Source organism: Zea mays, chromosome 8 (assembly GCF_902167145.1).
Source record: "Zea mays cultivar B73 chromosome 8, Zm-B73-REFERENCE-NAM-5.0, whole genome shotgun sequence".
Lineage (NCBI taxonomy): Eukaryota > Viridiplantae > Streptophyta > Magnoliopsida > Poales > Poaceae > Zea > Zea mays.
Window position 1 is genome coordinate 49135770 of NC_050103.1, and position 24982 is coordinate 49160751.

The following is a 24982-nucleotide window of genomic DNA, read 5'->3' on the forward strand; positions in this document are numbered from 1 at the left end:
TATTGGCCAAGTCAGCAGCACATGGGCTGCCTTTACCTTCGGAAGTATTTTTCGAAACAATAAAAGCACCTTCGGTTGAGCTTCTTGAAAGAGCGGTCCTCAATATATCCCCTGTCTATAGTGAAGATTGGAGAACTGAAATCATCTCTTTCCTTCAGGGTAATTTTCTTTCAGACGACGAAGCTTACAACAAAAGAATAGAAGCAAGAGCTCGACCATATGTCATAATAGAAGGGGAGCTGTATAAGCGTGGAGTCTGTTCCCCATTGCTCAAGTGTTTATCCAGATCCGAAGGTATAGAATTAATGAAGGAAATACACGCAGGCCTGTGTGGATCTCACATTGGATCTAGGTCTTTGCTTGGGAAAGTTTTTCGTCAAGGATTTTATTGGCCAAAGGCAGCTTCGGATGCAGCGGATTTAGTCCAAAAGTGCGAAGGTTGTCAGAAATGTGCAAGAGATCAAAAACAACCTTCATCTTTAACTCAATTAATACAACTCACTTGGCCGTTGCAAAGGTGGGGCCTTGATTTACTAGGTCCATTACCACCAGCACAGGGAAACTTAAGATATGTTGTAGTGGCAGTGGAATATTTTTCCAAGTGGATTGAGGCAAAGCCTCTAGCCACAATAACTTCGGTTACTATTCAAAAGTTTTTTCTGGCAAAATATTGTTTGTCGCTTCGGAGTGCCGAAGGCCATTACTGTGGATAATGGGACATAGTTTGATTCTGAATCTTTCAGAGAATTTTGTGATCAAATTGGTACGAAGATCCATTTTGCATCAGTTCGACATCCGGAGTCAAACGAGCTAACGGGATCATAATGACAGGAATAATGAAGTCAATCTTCAATCAGCCCAGGGGAAAGTGGCCAGACGAGTTAATCAAAGTGGTGTGGAGCCATAATACAACCATGTCAAGATCAACAGGTTTTATGCCTTTCAAACTATTGTTTGGGGATGAAGCAATAACCCCGGAAGAGGCCAAAGCAGGATCAATAAGAACGGTAGCTTCGGCAGAAGGTGAAGACGAAGCTGATTGCTCTGTGGAAAAAGATGCAATAGAAGGGATCAGACTTCAGGCTGTGGAAAACATCAATAAATATCAAGCCGAAACAATAAAATGGCATGACAGAAAGGTTAAGCTGAAGAACATTGAACCAGGACATCTGGTGCTTCGAAGGGTAGCTAACCCTGAGACAGTGGGCAAACTACAACTAAAGTGGGAAGGACCTTTTTTGGTAGTATCTTCGTCAAGACCCGGTTCCTATAGATTGAAGGATATGGACGGCAACGACATCCCTAGGTCATGGAATGCGGATGAGCTTCGGCAATATTATGTTTAATTTGATGTAATTTTTTCTATTCTTTTTTGTGGCACCCTTTTCCTTTCCAAAGGGGGAGAAAGGTTTTTAATGGGGCCACAACATGTAATTTTTCTTTTCCTTATTTCGATTCTATAAAAGTGATATCCCCCAAAAAATGTAAATGTAAATGCCAAGGGAAAAGAAAAGAAAGCAGGGAGAAGCTCAAAAGTCGTTCCTAAGGGAATGCAGAGCTTACAGCGAAAAGTCAACGCTGATTTCGCTGAAAGTAAAAGGCGAAGAAGCTCCTAAGGGAGGCTTACAGCGAAAAGTCAACGCTGATTCCGCTGAAAGTAAAAGGCGAAGAAGCTCCTAAGGGAGGCTTACAGCGAAAAGTCAACGCTGATACACTGAAAAGTAAACGATGAAGCTGAAAAGTGAAAAGATTTGAATCATTCCCAATATTCATCTCCACAATACATTTCATCATGTCATTTGCATTCATAAACATTCATTTAGACATATATAGAATCATCATCATATCACGCAAAAAAGATAGGCGCTTCGGCAATGAGGAAAGACTTCGAAAAAGGAAAATTTTTTATGCTTCGTTATGTACGAAAAGAAGGGAAGGTGTTTTTCGCTTTCGGCTCAAAAAAGAAGTTTCGTCCACAACAAAGCATATTGTACATAGATAGCGGAAACAAAATATATTACAAGGTATGTACAAATTTACATGAGTTTTTCCATAATAATATTACAAAAGTCTCTCCAGAATTTTTGCAGGAAAGAATATTGTAGCAACTATCAAGCTTCAGCTTCATCATACTTCAGCTTTGTCATACTTCAGCTTCGTCATCCTACGAATATTAAAGAACAGAATAAGAAAGGTGCAAATTTCAAGGAGAAGGTAAAAGTAACAAATATAAGCTTCTTACCGGCTTAAGATGACTTCGAGCTTCGTCACCCGCCATTTTCCGCCCGCCATTTACCCAAATCTGGGTCATAAATCTATTTCCGATACTTCGGGCTAGGCTTGGAATATCTATCAGATCTGATGATGATAAGCTGAAGTTGGGCCTATTGACAATTTTTCCATGCGTGCAGCTAGCCTTTAGAAAAGCGGTAGCTGTGCCCCGAGAAGCTACCAGGGCGCAGAAGTCAGCATGGCCACCAATAACTTCGTCAAGAGCTTCAACCTCGCCTTCAATATATTCTTATGTGCTGGGCAAGTTTTCAGCTGAAGGTGTAAATTTTTCAGAGCTGGCTCCAATAGAATGAAACACATCCTTCAGCCGCTGCACGCATCATCTGCCGAAGCTTAGGCATTTCTCTTGAAGCTCATTCAAGGATTTTTGCAAATTTGAATTCTTTTCCATATCAGTTTTAAGACTTGCTTCAAGGTGTTTCTTTTCCTGCTCAGATTTTTCTAGTTGTTTGAGCAATTCATTTTTTAAACTGTTATTCTTGGCTTGGACCTCAGCCAAGGAGCCTTCCATAGACTGAATAACAAAGTCTTTCTTTTCTAATGCACCCTCGTGTTCTTTAGTCATGATTTCAAGGTCCTGGATGGTGAAGTCCTTCTTTTTCAGAACAGCTTCGTAATTTTCAACTTTTTCTTCCAAATCTTTGATGATAGTTTTGTTCTTCTCGTCTTCGAGATCTTGTTGCATTTTTAGAACCTTACTCAATAATATACTCTGCCAAAACAATCTTCGTCAGAAAATGACCTAAAAAATAAATAAAATAATAGTAATAAAATTTGTTACCTTAAAATTAGCATAGAGCAGGCTTCCGGCGATATGGTGTCGTTGATACCTGCAGAGGTCCGCTTCTAGTTTCGGCAGGCCAACGCTTTTGGAGAGGGTTCTAACAACTTTGGCCTCGGTGCGGTTCCGAAGGCATCTTAGCTTCCCTTCGTTGACCCCACCAAATAGCGTAGCCCCTGGCTTATACCCGCAAGATATGGCATATTTTTTCAACTCTTCTTTTTCGGTGCCTGTTAGCTCTTGTCCAAGCAAATCTTGAAAGTTAAAACTTTCTTCTTCTAAAGTGTCATCGATCTGCTCCTTTCCCTTTCCAGTTGCCGTGGTTACCGCAGTCACAGCAGCTTCTTCCTCAGCCATTTTCAGGAGAATATTGTCAATAACTTCAAGGGTGGTTTCCAGATTCGAACCTTCCATGGTCCCAGCTTCGGCCCCAGCAGCTTCGGCGTCGCCGATTTCAGCTTCGGTGGTTTCCACTCTAGAAGCTTCGGCTGCGGCTCCTTCGGCTTCAGCGGTCTCGGCAAAAGCAATTTTTGACACTGTCGCCGGTGGTAGCGTCTGGTGAATTACATCTGCTATTTGAATAATTCTTCGTTTTTTCGGCAGTGCAGGACTTTCTTCTGCCGAAGTTGTTTTGTCCTTCTCAAAAAACTTCGTCAGTTCCGGCGCCAGCGGACTTAGCTTGACAGGCAAGGGTTCAGTCATTACCTTCATAATCTCTTCTACTTCGGCAGCAGAAGGCGTTGCAGGAGTGTCTTCTTCTCAAACCAACGTTTTTGGTTCTGGAGATGCATTTTTTCTTTTTCTTGCAGCGGCCACCTTCGGCTCAGGGCTCAACTTTTCAGGACTCAGCTTTTGAGAAGTCTCCTTTTTCTTTTTGGTCACTTTGGTGCTCTCTTCGTCAACGGCACTGACAATTCTTTTTCTCTTCGGGACGCCAGCATCTCCGCCCAATCGCCCATAGTCAGGATATTCAAAGCCTATAGCATCAAGTACTCTGTTTAGCCTTCGTTTCGGCCGGGTGCCGAAGGCTGCTGTCATCAATTGGTCCTCCTTTTTAGAGTAATTTCCAAGAATTTCAGTACTCATTATTACGATTGTATCGAGCCATTCTTGGTAGGGTGCCTTAAAATATTTATTGAATTTATAATGATAGGGTAGTCGGACAAGCTCCCCCTCTTTCTTATCTCCTTTAAGCTTCGGCATAGCCCATTCCTTCATAGTTGGAAATACTTTGAAAGCCAGAAATTCTTGCACCAAATCCCTAGTGCCAATGTGCTCTGCAATAATTCTGAATTCAGCCAACGCCGTTTGGGTTGGACCTTCTGGTGTCATATTGCACTGGGGTCGGGTTTCTCTGAAGATTAGTTCAAGCGGACTCTGTACAAGCTTCTCCTTGTCGTCCTCAACTTTGACGTAGAACCATTCTGATTTCCAGCCTGCCGGCCACTTGCTTCGATAGCTGATCACAGGAAATTTTGTAGTTTTCCGATATGCAAAGTTGTAACAACCAAAGTTTTCATGTAGCCCATCCTTTCTGGCCTTAGTTTGGTAGTGTAGCTCGTGTACTCGGCAGAAACCTTCGGCAAATGGCTCCACTGCTTGGCTTCGGAGAGCCCAAATATAAACACTAAGCCTAACAATAGCGTTAGGAGTTAGCTGGTGAAAATAGATCCCAAATTTTTTCAGCACATCGGCAATCATCCTATTCAAAGGAAATCTCAAACCAACTTTGAGGAAACTCTTAAAATCACTATTTCATCTTTTTGTGGCTTTGGGGTAATCTCTTCTCCACCAAAGCGAATCATCTTTTTCTCATCTTCGCTGAAGTAGCCCGACTTCACCATCTTTGGGAAATCAGCCTTCGAGATAGTCGACTTCCCGAAGTCCAGATGACTAGGCTTGCTCGGTACTGCGATATTGTAATCATCGTCAGTACCAGCCTCCTCAATATCTGCTTGTTCTGCTTCAGTAGCAGGGATGTCTTCTGATGTCATCAATCCAGATCGCTTCATTGCTTCAGAGATAGGAACAGTTTCCGCACCTTCGGCTTCGTCTCCCTCGTGCTCAACTCTAGCAGTAGAGCGCACTCTGGCCATTTAATTTTGAATTTCTTAAAAAATTTCTTGGAAAATAATAACCTTCTCTTCCGAAGCTCTTCTTCTGATGAAGCAAACACCAAATTGGAGCTTCGTTTGAATGCCAAAGTCAAGCTTCGGTTATGGTTAAAAATTTTGGCAGCACAACAGTGCAATAGCAATGAATGCTGTGGTAACTTCACACCTACCCGTCTGTTTATATAGTGCTGCAGGTAAGAAGGTGAATCGTCAGGATTTTCACACCAGGCAAACAGTTGCTCGCACCCGCTGAACGGTGGGCCGCAAAAACCAGAACAGTGAACCTGCATGGTGGGACCGCTACACGCTCGAAAGCTGTATTGTTTCTCGACAACGAGATCAGGGAAGGTGTTTTTCGGACCTTCGGCTTCCTGAAGCCTAAGAGACTTTTTTCACGGATCAAGCTCGTTACGAAAAACGATCTAGCACCGCGAAGGGGCTACTGTTGGGACCATGCTTCGTCGCCGAAGGTCCTGCAAAAAGAAACAGCTTCAGCTGAAGCTGCTTGAACATGATGCCGAAGACACCGTTCACGAAGCTTCGGACCTACAGCATATCCGAAGACGAAGGGTAGAACCGACTTAAAGATAAAATGACCTTTTAGCCTTCAAGGGTCTGAGTCATTGTTGTAAACTTTTATGAGGGGCATAATTGTAATTCCTCATGAGCTATGTCTTGTGCCTATAAATAGTGAACAATATTCCTTTACTGTTCACAGATTCCTGTAATTGCTAACGCATCACTCGGGAATTATTGATTGTCAAGGCAAAGGTATAAATGTACTTAAATGTTGTATCCAAACATCTTAAATTCATATAATAAGATATGTGAATGGGGTCATTTGTTTTCAAGATATTTACCTTTAATGTTTTATGTTTTAACTTTTCTTTATATTATCTTTATATGTTTAATTACGAAGGTAAAACCTTCGTAATATTATGTTCGTGACCTTCGTCCGAAGTTCATTAAATCCTTGTGGAGATAATGTTTCGGCGGACGAAGGGTGTTGATATTTAACATTTTATGTTGCCTTGTTCTTAATTCATAGCATTTGAGAACAAGTCCCCAACAGAGTTCATATGAAAAAGATATGAAATAAACAAGTTTTGAAGTTTGAAATATGAAATTAGGGCTAAATCTGTGATTAAATAAAAGTATAGGGGGCTATTCAAAATAAATCAGGGACCTGCGCGCTAAAACAGAGGACGGTGGGTTGATTTCCTAAAACCAGGGGGCTCTTAAGCAAAACTCACACGCGAAGGGGTACGGGGTAACCTCGGCCATCGGATCAGAGATCAGCGGCCCAGATTAGATCGCACGGGCGCGCGCGCGGGGCGCGGGCGTGCGGACGCGGCTGACAAGCGGGGTCAGGGCGTCAGCGGGCCAAGGTGGGCTGACCAGCCGAGCCCAGAGGCAGAGACGCGGTGGAGGGGGAAGAGAGAGAGATGGTCAGATCTAGATCGGAGGGCTGGGATTAGATCCGCTCGGATTAAGTCTCAACCGCCCGATCTTGGACGGACGCCCGAGATCTAACGGCCAAGGGAGGGCATGGGCGCGGTGGTGTCGCTTGGTCCCGCGGCGAGAGCACGCCGGAGACGAGGGGACTGGCCACGGCGGGGCTCCCGAGGCTTGGGGACTAGCCTCGGCGCGATCGAGGCGGTCTGGCGGGTTCAGCCATGGCCTTCACGCTAGCGCAGAGGCACCAGAGAGCACAGACCACGGCGGGGCAGGCTAACGACGATGCGGGATTGCTCCGGTGAGCAATCGCGCGAGCAACAGAGCGGGGATGACCAAATTAAGGGTACGAGCAGGTTGCTCACCTTTAGGGGAAGCGCTGGAGTCACGAAGCAACGGCGGAGCCACAGGGACGCGACGAGGCGACGGCGGAGGGACTCCGGCTGCGCAAATACTGCTCCGGTGAGTGCGGACCGGACGAAACAGAGAGGGAGAGGGCACACCGAAGGGTGTCCCGGGCAGCTGACAGCGAGGCGGAGCTCACCGTGGCACTGGACAGGGCGAGGACGCGACGGTGACCGCATAACAGGCAGCGGTCGACGGCAGGCAGTGGCGGAGCTCTCTGCACGCCTAGGCAGAGCGAGAGAGAGGGCGAGAGAGTCTGGCAGAGGGCGCAAATGAGAGGGGAGGTGGGCGAGCAAGGCGCGGGGCTCAAAAGGGGCGCGGGTGCGCGGACGTGGGCGCGTCCATGGCGGGGTGATCGTGGGCGAGAGGTTAGAGACGGCTGACAGGTGGGGATGGCGGGACAGAGAGAGAGCAGGCGCGAGGGAAAGAGAACGGCGCCGACAACTCGGCCCCATAGAGCAGTGAGAGAGAGAGGGAGTGAGCGCGCTCGGGTTGGCGCTGACAGGCGGGGCCCGCCTGTCAGGCACCGAGGGCGCGCGGGCGTAGGCGCGCGCGGGCTGGTCTTATTGGGCTGGCTTGGGCCGAAATGGCCTTTTCCTTTTTCCTCGAATTTCTATTGCCTTTTCTATTTATTTTCTCTAGGGTTTTGAATTCAAATTCAAATCAAGTTTGAAATTCAAACCAAATCAAATATGTGCAACAACTCAAAAAATATTTAGGCTCAGTATGATGCAACATTCCATGACTCATATGTTTTGGGCAAAATAAAATAAATAATCCTTCACTTATACAACCAACTCTAATTAAAAGAAAAAGAGAGGGAGAAAGCTAGAGAGAGAGAAACTAGAGTGAGATAGAGAAGAGTAACACCTGAATTTGGATGATCATAAGAATCTCAAGTGTCAGGCAAGTTGTGCCCTTGATCTACTTTTGTTCTCCAATAATGTTCTTTATTATCACTATTCAATGCATAGGATCAATTTTGATGGGACCCAATAGGTCACCCTAGTCTATTTATCTTATTACCTTGTTTACCCCTGAATCATTTGGGTAGTTTTTGCTATTTCTCTATATGGTTTTGGGATTAATACTACATTATATCCATGTTCCAATTATTCTGTTATGTTATTTATGTTCATGTCAAGATCATTAATGTTAATTGGAACATGGAGCTTAACTTGAGAAACACGTGCCACCACAAGGGAGGAATGGGACCCCTTGGCTAACTAATTAGGAAAGCTAGTGGAAGACTACCTTACTCGAAAGGGGCAAGGGTAGTAGGGGAGTTGCATGCAAGGAGGTTCTCGGGTTGATTTTGCTGCGATGGTGGTCAGACGGGGGATTCTTGCAAGTGCACTTCCCATAAACTGTAGCGGGTTTTCGGAAGCTAGTGGAACATTGTAAATGCCTCGTAGTGGATCCCTAGCCATTCACCTCAGTAGTGTCTAAGGGCCTTGCAAACCCTGGCGACATGGGATACACGACTTGTGGATATAGGGTACAACCTCTGCAGAGTGTAAAACCGGTATACTAGCCGAGCTCACGGTCATGAGCAGCTCAGGACTCTCGCATGATTAATTTATGTAATTTAAATTCAATTTTGTCATTCGCATTTGCATGGGATTATTTATTAATTTTGTTCTATTACTTTTATTATGGTTTGGTATTTACTTACATTAAGAAACTGCTAATAAAATTTGACCAATTTATAAAAGCAATGCTCAGCTTCAACCGTTACTTTGTTGATCAGCTTTACACATCACATGAACTCCCACCTTTGGTGAGTTCATGCCACATTATTCCCCACAACTTGTTGAGCGATGAACATGTGTGAGCTCACCCTTGCTGTCTCACACCCCCTACAGGAGAAGAACAGGTGCTTCAAGAGGAGACACGTATCGAGGAGTTTGATTCGATCAAGGTGGCGTCTCCCAGTTGACTTTATGGCGCCAAGGATGATCCTTAGTTCGTTTTATATTTATCATTTTATTTTTGTAAGACTTCCGCTATGTAATAAGTACTCTGATTATATTGTGACATTTATTTCTATACACTCTATTATTATATGTGTTGTCTTCTTTGGCGCACATATGAGATGCACCCGTCTTTATCCCTTAAAACCGGGTGTGACAAAAGTGGTATCAGAGGAATGTTGACTGTAGGACGAAACCTAGATAGAACTGGACAACCATTGTCTACTTACCTTTGGTACTCTGAATCTTTTCTAAACTTTTTTTAATCTTTTCTTATCTATTTCCGCTTTACTCTGATTATTCTTACCTTTTCCTTCTAAACACAAATGTGGATTTCACACTTGGAAATGCTGTACCTAAAGTGACCTTTAGGAATAAGAGACCTACTCTTAGGAACAAAAACAAAACTAATTTTATAGGTATCTATGTGCTTGAATGCTTGTTCTTATGATGCTTGTTTGATTTGGATCTTTGATTGAGTGTGACGAGTTGTGGAGTAATGTCCACAATTACATCTACATATACATATAGGCATAAATATAAATGAATAAAATTCATGAGATAACTAAACAACTTAGATTATCCTCCATTGAAGTGTATCTATTTCATATAAACCCTTCTTATCTTGAAAGGTTCTCTCTTATCTTGATAGATCCATCTTATCTTACAAGATTCTTTCTTATCTTAATAGATCCATCTCATCCTACAAGATTCTTTCTTATCTTAATAGATCCATCTTATCTCAAAAAGATTTTATCTTACCCTAATAGATCTAACTAATCTCAAAAGATTCTATATTATTCTTATAGACTCATCTTGTCCTAATGAGCATACTTCTCCCACCACTTTGCTTATCTCATAACAATGTAACACACATGATCTATTCCAAAATAAATTAAGTAGATCTTATCTAGTTTAATCTGATTACACCAATTTAATTCTGACCCCATCTAATCTGACCAGATCTAATCTAATGGAGAAACGTGATAGATAATACTGGGAAAATAGGTTGGACCCTACTTCTATAAACATGTTTTAACCTAAATTGGTGCTCTAGATTAACTAGACCACATACAACTACCTAACCATATGTGACTACCTTAACCATCAGATAGTTGCATAACCCCTCTGTTTTTAACCAAACAGAGATTCTGATGTACCTACACCATATAATCCATCCTATCTCAAGAGATTCTAACATATCCTAATAATATATATCCTACCATGGTGGATTTATCTAACTTAAACTAGTCTAATCTAGTTATATCCAATCCAATCTAGACCCTACCTAATCTAATATGATCCAATCTAAAGTGAGTTACTTAAACAAGTTTGTTAATACCGATAGCATAGATTGGACCATATACTTAAACAAGTTCGTTAATATTCTTATAAACGGGTGTTTTAGACCAACTCGTTCATGAAACCACAACCCGGTCTATGATATAGGTTGCCCAGACTATTTATCTCACAAGAAAAGTAAAACTCTATTTAATCTACCTACCCCATGTACCCGCATTGTTATCTCAACTCAGATAATGGCATCTAACACACAACTGATGGTCCCTAAGTCAGACCCCCAAAGGAAGCTCGATTATGCCATAGTACACTCATTCTATGTCAACACTCACCTAATAGTTAAAACATGATGTACCCTTGTTTCTATACCACACCTGTTAATGGCATGAAAATTTTAGGGGTATGAAATATATACTAATTGGAAGTTCCACTGAGATAAAAAATATATACTAGAATTTCATAAAGATGATATGCTCAACCAAATGATATTCTTAAATTGGATTATGGAATCTAGTGTGACCTAATCCAATGCGGTCTACTTAAACATATTAGTGGTACTTGGACCCTTCTAGCCAGGTGCAGACAAACTTAACTGTGAGTATGAGCTAACCCAACCCATAGAGTCATGATGAATGGCATAATCTATCTGTCACCACCAAATGTCAAACAAGTTTTTGACCTACACCATATAGTTTATCTCATCTTGACAAATTCTATTTTAACCTTGGATATTTACCTTATACAACAAGTTACCCCAAGCTTGATATAAAACAACGGATTAAGCCATGTCAAAGAATCTTCAGATCATAAGCAGCTGTTAGCCTATTCGTCTGCCTGCCAAATAATTTTCCTTGCAAAAATTATATTACCATATGCTTCTAACTTCGATGGTCAATAGCAGGAAGGAGAGATTATCAAGCAACATCAAACAGAAATGAATCCTCCAGATCCTCCACCAGTTGGAATCGATCAAGTGGTTGCCACCCGAATGATGGTAATACAACAAATGGCAAACATGGTTACCGAACTGGAAAATCAGATAAGATGATGTGTCACGATGCCAGATCTTCATGACGTAGGATCAATCTTGAGATAACTAGCTTCGAAGAAGCTAAGATAACTTGCTGCAAGCAGCAATAACTAGTGCAACCTAACAAATAAAACTCGAAGCCAACCACCGTCTTGAACCGGCAACCTGAATCGAGGATTCGCCCAACCACACTCTCAAAGAACCAACCAACACAGTCTACAATCAATCGAGGAGACCTCGAAGGGAGTAGGAGCACCACTTGGGAGTGGATGAAGTCGCCGCTTCTGCAATCCCGCTTAGAAATTCACAAGATCAAAGGGGTAGAGATCACTCTCATTATTTGTTAGCACACAGCTGAACAAAGGGGTTCTGTTTTTAGATTATCAAAAGTTGTCTTACATCATAGACATAGGGGGGTATTTATACTAGTAACAACCAGCCTTAGAGAGGTATAAACATGAAACAAAAGTGTTTTCACGTGCTAATGTGAAGGAGCCTCTTCGAGAGATCTGCAGAGCTTATTTTCGTGTGGATGTTTGACTTCTGCGCAGCCTTTGGTATTTTGATAATAACTTCTCCTAGGAATCTTCAAATGACGTGGGGCTAGATGCATTGGAAAGCTGACTTGATAAGCTTTCTCACCATATATAGCATGCTTAATGAAACTACGTAGAATGATGCAGTTTAATACGTAAACTTGGTCATCAAACATAATGTTGACCTTCTGACCAGTCAGCACTAAAGTAGGTCGGCTGCCTTTCTGATAGAGTTGATTAAGTCGGCCTTATAATCATTGGAAACTAGACTTCAAGAGCTTTCCAAAAAGTACTTATGGGCCTTCATAGCTTTTGGGAATCAAAAGATATGACTGTTTCTTCTGGACGGTTCTGTTGCACTGGACTGACTCGGACATAGCTCTTCTTGCTGATTCGCCCTTAATAAGTTTTGTCCTTCCTCTTTGGTGAACCTAAGTAATATCAACATACACGACTTAGGTAGCATAAAGTTCTCATTACTATTTAATTGAAATTCATAAAGTAGCGCGTGCACCTCTTGTTGTAGCTAGTTAGCTCGGCTATGTATAATTGGTCCATCAAAGACTTGGGAAGGTGATGATGTTGGTTGTACTTGAGTTGATGTAGTATGACTTGGAGGTTGTAACGTGTTGCTTAATGGTGTGGTCATATCATCCTTCTCCCCCTTGAAAAGGAGTCGTCTCCGACTCTGAAGTGTCTTTACTCGTATATGGTAAGAGGTCAGCAACATTGAACATGTTGCTCATGACATAGCTTGGTGGAAGATCTATCTTGTATGCATTATCATTGATCTTGGCAAGAATATGAAATGGATCATGCCCTCGTGGCATCAATTTTGATTTGCGCTGATCAGGAAAACACTCTTTGCGCAAGTGAATCCAAACCACATCCTCCGGTTCAAATAACACTTTCTTCCTATGCTTGTTCATGTTTGCAGCCTTGCACACTACTTTGAGCTCAATTGTTTCATTGGTCTTCTCATGTATCTTTTTATATATGCATCACGCTTGGAGGCTTCCATATTGGTTCTTTCATTCATTGGAGCTGGTCAATCCTTGATTGCTTTCACCTTGGATTCATCCACTTCTATTCCCTTTCCTGAAACATCAAAGCCAAGAAACACAACATGGTCTGTGCAAAAACTACACTTCTCAAGATAAGCAAATAATTTCTCCTTTCTAAGCTCATCTAAGACTTGCCAAATGTGTTTCACATGTTCATTAAAAGACTTGTTGTAAATTAGAATATCATCAAAGTAGACACAAATAAATTTTCCAATGAAAGTTCTTAAGACATGGTTCATTAATCTCATAAAAGTACTAGGAGCATTTGTCAAACCAAATGACATCACTAACCATTCATAAAACCCAAATTTTGTTCTAAATGCAGTTTTCCATTCATCTCTAGTTTTAATTCTTATTTGATGGTATCCACTTCTCAAATCAATTTTAGTAAAAATTGTGGAACCACTTAATTTATCAAGCATACCATATAGCTGTGGAATAGGATGGCGATAGCGAACGGTAATATTATTTATAGCTCTCCAATCAACACACATCCTCCAAGATCCATCTTTTTTAAGTACTAAAATCATAGGAATAGCACAAGGGCTTAAACTTTCACGAACAAAACCTTTATCAAGAAGTTCTTGCACTTGCCTTTGTATCTCCTTAGTTTCTTCAGGATTGGTTCGAAATGGTGGACGGTTAGGAAGTGCAGCCCCTAGAATGAGATCAATTTGATGCTCAATCCCACGAATTGGAGGTAGTCCAGTCAGTGTTTCTTGTGGAAACACATCTTCAAAGTCCTGCAAAAGATCAGCCACAACACTAGGAAGAGATGTTATGTCGTTAGGAGAAATCAAAACATATTTGCTCACAAGTACAAAGAGCACTTGATATGGGTTGTTCCTCACATCTCTATGCTCAGATTTTGTGGCTAGCATAACTAGATGTTCTCCCTCTTCTTTCTTTTTATCTTTTGAATTTGGCTTGTAGCACTCACTCATTGAATTGTGGATGGCACTTAATTTCTTTTGCTCTTCTCCTCCTCTACTTGCTGCACTAATTCCAGTTTTCTTTTGTAAGTGTTCAGCCATGATTTGTTGAGGGGTCATAGGCTTGAGTACATACTTTCTCCCATTCAGATCTAGTGTGTACTGATTTGTTATTCCATAATGCTGAAAATAACAGTCATATTGCCAAGGTCTTCCCAGCAGCAAGTGACACACAGACATGGGTGCAACATTGCAATCCACTATGTCAACATACTCTCCAATCTTGAATGAAACTTTCACCTTATAACCAATCTTGATATCTCCTGATTCATTCAACCATTGGACATGATATGAATGAGGGTGTCGCCGCAACTTCAGACCAAGCTTTTCAACCTTCTCACGACCTACAAGATTATGATAGCTTCCTCCATCAATAATCACCTTTAGTACTTTGTCTTGCACTTTTGCTCTCGTTTGAAAAAGATTATGTCGCTGTCCAATTTCAGCTTCTTTCATTTGAACACTCAATATTTGTGTAACCACAAGAGCGGTACCATGCTCAAATTCACATCCCATATGTTCTTCAAAGTTATCAATGTCATCTACATTTCCTGCTTCAGCTTCCTCTTCACTAGCTGATGTATATTCTCCATCATTAGTGACAAGGATCACACGATTATTTGGACACTCCTTAATGACATGACCACGACCTCCACATTTGAAGCAATGAATACCACTACTCTTGGCTGTAGAGCCCACTGATGTAGAAGTGGATGCTGCTGATTTAGAACCCATGATTGGAGCAGCAGCGTTCTTTCCACTATAATTGCTTTGAATGTGGGATCACAAGTCTTCAGTTGAACCTTTTGACGAAGGGTAAAACTCCTAAGCCTACCATGTCAATTCATTCATATTCGGTTAGGAGACACAAAAATGACACTTGTGCTAGAAAGGTAATTAGTTCACCTAAAACTAGCACAAAGGCCATTTGGGTGCCAAAGTACTTGTCGGTGGGAAAATCCTCCGGCCGGGTGGCGGAATGCACCCGCCCTAATCCTAATATGAGGAGGGGGCCTAAGAGCTTGCCTGTTTGGTGAATGTCGGTTGAACACAAGAACACTCGAGGGTTTATAGTGGTTTAGGCCGATGGAGCGTAATACCCTACCTCCACTATGTATAAGTTGTATTGAGCGTGTCTCTTGTAACGCTGTGTCCCCTCCCTTTTATAGTTTAAGGGGGGTACATATAAGGACGCTGAGCCCCGACATGCGGGCCCAGGAGAATAATGGAAGGAATACATTATGTGAATAACTAATGCTGACAGTACACATGAGTAGAGGCGTATAGGCGGAGCCGTTCAGATTCCCTCCGCCTTAGTAACGCATGAGTAATCAGCGGGAGTCATGATCACCGCAGTCCATACAGTATTGATAGGCAGTGACCCTTTTCCTGGTAACGCGGGAGTAATGGTGAGTCATTGTCCTTGCTATGGTAACGTGCGAGTAACAGCACGGCCCACGCAACGTGGACAGGGCGTGCCGTCTGTCACTGGAGTGGACACACGCACGTCTTATCCGTAATAAATGCAAAGACGCGCGTAGCCCAGAGGCTTTATGTCAGGCTCCTCCCATTGGCTTACGTCGCGCACAGTAGGCCACGTGGCAGCATCGGGTCTCCGCCTGGGCAGGGAGCAGGAGTGTATGTGATAAGGCCCAGATCCCACCAGATCAGGTCTGGACACGTGTCAGCACCTATGCGGGACAGATATCCCCCGGGTACACTGGAAGGATAAAAGACCTCACAAAAGGCCCGAGGGCCCAATAAATCGTAAGGTCATCCCTTCTTGGGCCTCGGGAAGAATGACCAGTGAAGCAGATCGACACAAGGCCGGATCGGTGCGAGCCCAAACGGCCCAACAACGTCGAGCAAGTAACCACAACAGAGACCCGACTTTCCCGCGTTGGAGCCCCGTACAACGGAACCAAGCAAGGATGAGTCGGCAGAACTATAGGAAGATAGACTCAATCAGTTCACTATTTCTTAGGTGTGCATTGTTATCATATCCGCATGTATTGCCTCACGGTCGAATATATAAGGCGTAGGGGGCACCCCTTCAGAAGGATCGATCTCACTACTCAGCCACCCACCTCAACTCTCTATGTTCCCTATACTAGAGAGTTCCCTTGTAATCCACCACATAAAGCATTCCCGCCAGGACGTAGGGTGTTGCGCATCTCTAAGCGGCCCGAACCTGTACATCATTGTTCACAGTTTCTCGTGCGCCTAGCACGAACCATCGAGCTAAAGTCGGCAACATCGTCCTACTCCTAAAAACACCTTGAGGGGCAACCCCGGGTGTGCGGTCGGACCCAAAACACCGACAGCTGGCGTGCCAGGTAGGGGGTGTGTCGCTGATCTAAGCTAGCTCAATGGCCGTCACCTTCAACCGCAAGATCACCCTCCGCCCCGGATCCGTGTTCTGCTTCGGAACTATCTCATCCGTAGCAGATGAAGAAGGAACTCTACATCGCATCGCAGACCCGCCCAGGAAGAAGTCTCCTCCAACAACCTCCGAAAATGTCGGAGTAAGACAGGGAAAAGCTCAACCTCCAGCGCTCCAAAAAAAGATCGCCTTCAGCAAGCCAGGGGACGAGGGTCCGCTGACCCGGAGAACTCCACTGTCTACCTCCCCGACGAAAGAATGGACACAAATCGCAAGGAAGAAAGAAACAAATAAAACCGGGAGGAAGCAAGTCGTTCTTTCCGTGCCTCTGCCCTCAAAAGAGAACGGAAAGAAGATCGCCCCGACACCCGCACCATTCTACCCCGACGTCCTCTTCATCGGGAGAGTGGAGTCGCCCCCCGTCTCCGACGACGAACCGACCGCACCCAGAGAGGAACCTCCTCAGCGGGAATCCCGTCGACGAAGGAACCGACGCCGAAATATCCGGTGACATCACGAGGCCAGAGAGCGGGACCTGGAGCAGCCTGTCTCGCGAGACGAGGTCTCAGAGATAGGAGAAACTCCGGAGGAACGTGTCTTCAGAGAACGGATGAATTCCCGACGGCGTGATCACCGACGGGCTCAGGAACAAGCCGAGCAGGAGGCAAGGCAGCGTCGGGAAAATCCACTCTTCGGGCGCAACCTGAACCCCGACTTCGCCCGAGCCATGAACACGCCGAGTGAAGTCGGAGGGGTACTGGCTCGGATAGCTGATGGACTCCCTCGGACTCCCGACGCCGAGGGCTATCGACGACTATTCACTCAAGCAGCCAACCATCTTCTACCTCTCGCTCACCCGCCAAACGACCTACGACACACCATCAACAGCCACCGGGACGTGCGAAGCTCCATCAACGCCTCGCGTGATCGACGACATGAGAACGAGATCCGCCGACGGGAAGAGTACGACTGGGACCACTGATAGAGCTGGAGTGCCCGATCTTTCGGTGAGTGGAGATAATTCCGATTTGGTGGAAGTAGACCCTCATGATCCAACTACGACGAGCGATCCCGAAGCGCCAATGCAATCGTTGAACCAACTTCCAATGGTTACCGACCTTGCTGATGCGAGATCGGCCTGATCACGAAGATCGTTTCCTGTGCGCAATCGAAGAACGAACAAGAAAAAGATGCGAGCAATCTTAATATCACTCGAGGTGGAGTTCTGAATCACAGAGGACAACACGTATTTGTGCGTGTTCTGGGGTAGCTAAAGCTAGATGTAAAACAAAACTCGAAGAACAAAGGAGGCACAACTCCTATATAAATAGAGAGAGGGGGGCAGCCCCTAGGGGTGGCCAACCCTAGGTCGTCCACTATGGGCCACAGTTGGGCTGGTTGTCTATTCTTCTGGGCCCTCATTCTTCAGTAGCATGACGAAGTTAAGATCTCTGGCACGGGCCCGAGTGATTGGCCTAGCTAATGAAGGAAGTGGCGCTTGATGTGGAGGTGCTGCTGGTGTAGTCGTACTCATAGTGATGTCCTCATCATCCTCCCCTTCTTGAAGTGAAGTCGTCCTCGACGGCAACTCCTCATCCTCGGCCATATATGGTTTCAAATCTGCAACATTAAAACTAGTGGAAACACCAAATTCCGCAGGCAGGTCAAGGATATAAGCATTATCATTAATCTTTGTTAGCACCTTAAAAGGACCAGCAGCACGAGGCATTAATTTAGAACGACGCAAAGTAGGAAACCGATCCTTTCTCAAGTGCAACCAAACCATATCACCTGGCTCAAAAGTAATAAGTTTTCTTCCTTTACTATCAGCAACCTGATTTTTTGCATTAGTAGCAACAATGTTTTGTTGAGTTTGTTCATGGAGGTTAATTATTTGTTCAACATGTGCAACAGCATCTATGTGTGGGGCGTCCGCAGCATCAAGCGAAAACAAAGCAATAGGCGCCCTAGGAATGTAACCATAAACAATTTGAAAAGGGCACATCTTTGTAGAAGAATGTGTTGCATGATTATAAGCAAACTCAACATGAGGCAAGCAATCCTCCCAACGTTTCAAATTTTTGTCTAAAACAGCCCTAAGCATGGTAGACAAAGTTCGATTAACTACCTCAGTTTGACCATCAGTCTGAGGGTGACAAGTGGTGCTAAACAGCAATGTAGTTCCCAATTTATTCCACAGAGATCTCCAAAAATGACTAAGAAACTTAGCATCACGATCCGAGACTATTGTATTGGGAATACCGTGCAAACGAATAATCTCTCTAAAAAAAATTCAACAACATTGCTAGCATCATCGGTCTTATGACAAGGTATGAAATGAGCCATTTTGGAGAATCGATCAACAACCACAAAAATGCTATCCCTCCCCTTCTTAGTTCTAGGCAATCCCAAAACAAAATCCATCGAAATATCAATCCAAGGGGAAGTAGGAACAGGCAAAGGCATATACAAACCATGGTTGTTCAACCGTGACTTAGCTTTCTGACAAGTAGTGCAGCGTACAACAAGGCGCTCAACATCAGCGCGCATCTGAGGCCAAAAGAAGTGGGCAGCCAACACCTCATGTGTCTTGTAGACGCCAAAGTGCCCCATGAGACCGCCTCCATGCGCTTCCTGTAACAACAAAAGACGAACCGAGCTAGCTGGAACACGCAGCTTGTTAGCGCGAAACAGGAACCCATCCTGTATGTGAAATTTGCCCCATGGTTTCCCATTAATACAATGGCCAAAAGCATCCTTAAAATCAGCATCGTCAACATATTGATCTTTCACAGTGTGTAAACCAAAGATTTTAAAATCTAACTGTGACAGCATGGTATAGCGACGAGACAAAGCATCAGCAATAACATTGTCCTTCCCGTTCTTGTGTTTAATAATGTAAGGAAAAGACTCAATGAATTCTACCCATTTAGCATGACGACGGTTCAGATTTGTTTGGGTACGAATATGTTTTAAAGCCTCATGATCAGAATGAATTATGAACTCACGATGCCAAAGATAGTGCTGCCATGTATGCAAAGTGCGCACTAAAGCGTAAAGCTCCTTATCATAAGTAGAATATTTCAGACTAGCATCGCTTAATTTTTCACTAAAATAAGCAACTGGTTTTCCTTCTTGTAATAAAACAGCACCTAGCCCAATACCGCTAGCATCGCATTCAAGCTCAAACACTTTATTAAAATCAAGCAATTGCAATAGGGGAGCTTGGGTTAACTTATCTTTCAAAGTGTTGAACGCTTCCTCCTGCGAATCACTCCAAGCAAACGGCACATCTTTCTTTGTAAGCTCATGCAGAGGCGCTGCAATGGAGCTAAAATCACGAACAAATCTGCGGTAGAAACCGGCAAGTCCAAGAAAGCTCCGAATTTGTGTGACCGTCGTCGGTGTAGGCCACTCCCGAATGGCAGCAATCTTGCTGCTATCCACCTCAATGCCCTGTGGAGTAACAACATAACCAAGAAACGAGACACGTCGTGTGCAAAAGATGCATTTTTCCATGTTAGCAAATAACTGGGCAGCACGCAATGCATCAAAAACAGCACTTAAATGTTCCAAATGCTCTTTCTTAGATTTGCTGTAAATAAGGATATCATCAAAATAAACAACCACAAACAATCCTATGAAGGGCCTCAGAACTTCATTCATCACTCGCATAAAAGTGCTGGGAGCATTAGTCAATCCAAACGGCATAACCAACCATTCATATAAACCAAATTTCATTTTAAAAGCCGTTTTCCATTCATCACCCAGTTTCATTCTAATCTGGTGGTAACCACTACGCAAATCAATCTTAGTGAAAATAATGGCACCACTAAGCTCATCTAGCATATCATCAAGGCGTGGTATAGGATATCGATAACGAATAGTGATGTTATTAATAGCACGACAGTCTACACACATACGCCATGACCCATCTTTCTTGGGAACAAGTAACACAGGAACAGAGCAAGGGCTAAGAGACTCACGAATGTATCCCTTGTCAAGCAATGCCTGTACCTGGCGCTGAATCTCCTTCGTCTCATCCGGATTTGTACGGTACGGTGCGCGGTTCGGAAGCTGTGCGCCGGGGATGAGGTCGATCTGGTGCTTAATGCCACGAAGCGGTGGGAGCCCCGGTGGTAAGTCTTTGGGAAAGACATCAGCGTATTCCTGCAAAAGGTTAGCAACCATAGGGGGAATAGCCAAAGATGGTGCATCATCAAGTGAAATGAGGACACTAGAGCATACAAGTGCATAGCATGGCAAATGAGCACCGTGTAGATCATCAAAATCAGCATGTGTAGCAAGTAAAACAGGAGCCTTCAACTTGATTTCAGAAGGAACAGAGGGCGATGGATCAAGTTGTTTAGCAGTTATAGCAGCTCGGGCAAGATCATCTTTAACAATTTGTTCATGTGTCATTGGATGTGTAATTATTTTCTGACCCTTAAAAATGAAAGAATAATGATTCGAACGACCATGATGCAAGCTAGCAGTATCATATTGCCAAGGTCGACCAAGTAACAAAGAGCATGCTTCCATGGGAATAACATCACAATCAACAAAATCAGAATAAGCACCCATGGAGAAAGGAACACGCACGGAACGCGTGATTTTTATTTTACCACCATCATTAAGCCATTGAATGTGATATGGGTTTGGATGCTTATGAGTGGGTAACGACAACTTTTTGACCAGCATGGTACTCGCCAAATTGTTGCAACTGCCGTTGTCGATAATGATGCGAATTGACCGCTCCTGCACAACACCCTTTGTATGGAACAGAGCGTGTCGCTGATTCTTCATGGGCAAAGCGACCTGTGTACTAAGAACACGCTGCACAACAAGACTTTCATACCTATCAGCGTCGCCCGGGTTGACATGTACCTCCGCCTGAGCTGCATGGTTAGTGGCAAGTAGTGCATGTTCAATTTCTTCAGAATCACTAGCGGAAGAGTACTCACCATCGTCACGAATGAGCAAAGTGCGCTTGTTTGGGCAATCTCGAATCACATGGCCAAATCCTCTACAGCGATGACACTGAATATCCTGTGTACGACCTGTGGGTGGAGCAGTGCTGGCTGGTTTGGTCGTCTTCTCGCGTGGAGTAGTGGAGGACGTGGGTGGCGCAGGGGGAACTGGTGCTGAGGTGGATGTCGAGCTTCGTCCTGCAAAAGGGTTAGAATATGTCTTCGAGCGGCGTCCCTGCACTTCACGTTCAGCTTTGCAAGCATATTCAAATAAAGTAGTCATATCATAATATTCCTTATAATCAAGTATATCCTGGATTTCGCGGTTTAAACCACCACGAAAACGTGCCATAGCAGCGTCGTTGTCCTCCAATATCCCACAACGAATCATACCTTTTTGTAACTCCTGGAAATAGTCCTCAACAGATTGAGAACCTTGCTGAAAACGCTGCATTTTATTAAGCAAATCACGAGCATAATATGAAGGCACAAATCGATGTCGCATCGCAGCTTTCAACTGATCCCAAGTGGTTGGAATGGCAGTGGAATGTTTTATTTTATACTCATGCCACCAGATTAAAGCAAAATCAGTAAATTCACTAATAGCAGCTTTAACCTGAGAATGTGCAGCAATATCATGGCATGAAAATTTTTGTTCAACCTCTAACTCCCAATCAAGATATGTAGCAGGATCATATTTGCCATTAAAAGGTGGAATTTTAAATTTAATCTTAGAAAATAAGTCATTAGGGGGATGACGAACCACACGGCGTGCACGACCACGGCGATCTCCATCGTCCTGCTCAGTGTCACCGCCGTAGTCCTGCTCCATCTTTGTGGTCAACGCATCAAGGCGTGCTAGGATGGTGTCGAGTGTGGTGCGAGTCGCTGTTTGAGCAAGGTCAAGCTGGTTGAAACGCTCGGTCATCGAAGTGACTGTTGAATCAAGCCGTTCATGCATCGTCCTAATATCAGCAGCAAGTCCATCAACTTGTCCCCTTACTTCCAGCAACTGGGCATCCACCGTGTCGTGTGCTCCTGCCATAGTTAGCGCAAACACCAAAACTCCAAAAGGAGAAAAACCGACGACAACAGGGAAATGGTGGTGACAACTCGCTCAATGAAATGCTGTTATCAAATTCTTATCCGTTCTTACCAAGCCACAGTGGTGAACTGCAACCAACAGGTGAAACCGGTGAAAGATTGGATGAGCGATTGCCTGGAGAAACAGAAACCTTCTCGTCGTAGAAATATGTGGAGTTTTGGGTAGGCTGCACTCAAGTCCAGGATTAGCACGATCAAACAATAATGCAAAGTTGAATTATAGTGCAAAATACGAAACTATATTGCCGGCCACAAGTGCAAAGGACGGATGGAACTAGCAGAATGGCAGTACCATAAATATTGTACTAGCGAGGCCAAAAAGGCACTAGTAGGAATCACAGGTGATTTAGTTTTTCTTTTTTGTATGATTTTTTTGATATTTTTCTCAGCACAAGGAGCAACAAACTAGGAGCTACACGAAATTTCACCTAAAACAGAGTTCAGATGTGGTCTATAGAAAATCAGGGAGTTCTCTGAAAAGCGTGCGAGAACTTTGACGAATTTTTTTCTTTATTTTCCTGAATTTTTTTGACATATTTGTCAAAACCAAACAGACCGAAGGTGAGTTTGGCCGGCCTCAAAATGGTGTCAACAAGCTCCTGTAAAAATTTCAGATTTTTTGAACAACCGAGCGAAAAGTTATGCCCGGTTTAAGGAAGGTATGTTTAAAATGACCGAGATGAGACAACCGCTTTGTATCCGTTCTCCTTCGTTTTCTTTTTTTTTTGTTTCTGTTTTTTTGATGTAACCGAAGGAGAAAAACAAGGAAGCGGCATTGACTCGGTTTGTTTTTTTTTCTGTTTTGTTTTACATAACCGAAGGAGAAAAATAAGGAAGCGGCGTTGATTCGGTTTGTGGCGTTGACTCGGTTTGATGTAACCGAAGGAGAGAAACAAGGAAGATGGTTGCAGCGCGCTAGGGTTTGATGTAACTGAAGGAGAAAAACAAGGAAGATGGTTGCGGCGCGCTAGGGTTTGATGTAACCGAAGGAGAAAAACAAGGAAGAAAGAAGGATGGTGAGAAAAAAACACAATGCGACCAGCAACAAATGACGCGAAAGCACACAAATTCAACAATGCAGATTATTGAAAGAAGGTGCGAGGCTCAAAAGGGTGCTGGTATAAGGTCTAACCTGAATTTTTATGTGGTTTTGTGGACTGTAGGATAAAAAAACACTCGATAAACTCACCGATCAACCTGGAAATCTGATACCACTTGATAGAGCTGGAGTGCCCGATCTTTTGGTGAGTGGAGATAATTCCGATTTGGTGGAAGTAGACCCTCACGATCCGACTACGACGAGCGATCCCGAAGCGCCAATGCAATCGCTGAACCACCTTCCAATGGTTACCGACCTTGCTGATGCGAGATCGGCCTGATCACGAAGATCGTTTCCTGTGCGCAATCGAAGAACGAACAAGAAAAAGATGCGAGCAATCTTAATATCACTCGAGGTGGAGTTCTGAATAACAGAGGACAACACGTATTTGTGCGTGTTCTGGGGTAGCTAAAGCTAGATGTAAAACAAAACTCGAAGAACAAAGGAGGCGCAGCTCCTATATAAATAGAGAGAGGGGGGCAGCCCCTAGGGGCGGCCAACCCTAGGTCGTCCACTATGGGCCGCAGTTGGGCTGGTCGTCTATTCTTCTGGGCCCTCATTCTTCAGTAGCATGACGAAGTTAAGATCTCTGGCACGGGCCCGAGTGATTGGCCCAGCTAATGAAGGAAGTGGCGCTTGATGTGAAGGTGTTGCTGGTGTAGTCGTACTCATAGTGATGTCCTCATCAACCACGACATCCCAGCTCGGAGTCAGGCCACCAGAACTGAGTCGGCAACGGCCTCGACTGGCGGTACCCCCTGGGGACGGTCGAGGAACCACCACAACTACTCCCCTCCCTGGGACAGACATCATCCTCGACGACAAGAAGACATGTGTGGAGTGTCTGCACTTACTCCACGCCTTAGGGCCATTCAATGGCCCCCTAACTTCAAGGTGTCCAATGTCGACAAATATGAACCTAAGCAGGATCCAGGAGGCTGGTTGGCCGTCTACACCACTGCCGCTAGAGCTACTGGGGCGTCCGAAGACGTAATGACCGCATACTTGCCCATTGTCCTCGGGCAAGACGCACTGCAATAGCTGCGACATCTACCCCGACACTGCATCGACGACTGGAGCGACTTCAGTCGACGCTTCACCACCAACTTTCAGTCCCTCTTCGACAAACCAGCGCAACCATGGGACCTCAAATCCATCAAGCGCCGGGGGGACGAAACTCTCCGGTCGTACCTCAAAAGGTTCCAGACCATGAGAAATCGTATCCCCGAGGTCACGGAAGCGGCCGTGATCGAGGATTTCTACAGAGGATCCAACGACTCGGCCTTCGTCTGAGCCATATAACAGAAAGCGCCGACTACCTCTGAGCAACTGTTCTGGGAAGCCGACCTCTACATCACCGCCGACGAGCGAGCTTAGGACCTCATCGGAGGAGCGATACCTGCACCGGCAGCACCACGACGCGATACGAACCAGCAACCCGACAAACGATGGGAGAAGAGGCCTCGCGAAGAAGCTCACGCCGCC